We start from the raw sequence: 1,080 nt of genomic DNA, 5'->3' as shown, positions 1-1,080 counted from the left end.
GGAGTGAAAGCTGTCTGGTCTCTGGAGAAGTTTGTCAACCTGGGACCCCCCCTGTCCTGCCTGAGGACAGCGCCCCCCAGCGCAGAAAGGAGAGCTCTTTCCCGACCTTGAGCTGGAAACATCAGTTAATTGCGTGCCCGCTTCCAGCCCTGGGAGGGGTACCTTGGGTGTAAAGAGGAGCAGTCTAGGGTGGCAGTCAAGGTGAACGGCGCCAAGCGGAGAGCGGCTGGGCAACCACAGGCTGCCTGTTTTCCTGTTTTCTCTTAGAGTTATAAACAGCCTAATGACCCTGACTCATAAGAAACTGACCTTTGCTAAACAATGCTGTTTGCCTCTTGGTTAAAGGTCGCTTCCTCAGGTCTATACCTGAGGTTTTGTATATCTTGGTCTTAAAAAATACATGCCCTTCCCATATGAAAGCATCAGTGCCTGTAACTAAGGTTTTTATGACAATCATTACAACTAGAATTGTAACTTCTGTAGAATCCATGTCCTGGAAGATTGTTAAAATTATCTATGCGAAATCATTTACTGCTTTCTGCCCCTTGTACGTTTTACCATAAATAAAGCTAGAGAATCAGACAGAGCAGAGATGACCGCCTGGTGATCAGAAAGAAACTGGAGGCTCTCTCACTCTTTCTCACCAACACCGTCCATCCTCCAGGGAACCCTGGACCTGCTGGAGCTGGACTCCGGCAGAGGACTGTTTGTCATACGGCATCATTAGGATGATAGCTGACTAGCACAGGCAGACATTATTATCCCCTCTTTCAGCGGGACCTTTTGTGCCTCCTGCTGCCTCCACCTGCCCTCTGCACCCCGCCGGCAGCCTCTGCTTGCCCAGTCGCTCTCCGCTCGGCGCCGTTTACCTTGACTGCCACCCTAGACTGATGCTCAGGGCTCCTCTTTACACCCAGGGTACCCCTCCCAGGGCTGGAAGCGGGCACGCAATTAACTGATGTTTCCAGCTCAAGGTCGGGAAAGAGCTCTCCTTTCTGCGCTGGGGGGCGCTGTCCTCAGGCAGGACAGGGGGGGTCCCAGGTTGACAAACTTCTCCAGAGACCAGACAGCTTTCACTCC

This window comes from Suricata suricatta, chromosome 2, assembly GCF_006229205.1.
Source record: "Suricata suricatta isolate VVHF042 chromosome 2, meerkat_22Aug2017_6uvM2_HiC, whole genome shotgun sequence".
In the NCBI taxonomy this organism is placed as follows: Eukaryota; Metazoa; Chordata; class Mammalia; order Carnivora; family Herpestidae; genus Suricata; species Suricata suricatta.
Note: the sequence above shows the minus strand (reverse complement) of the source record.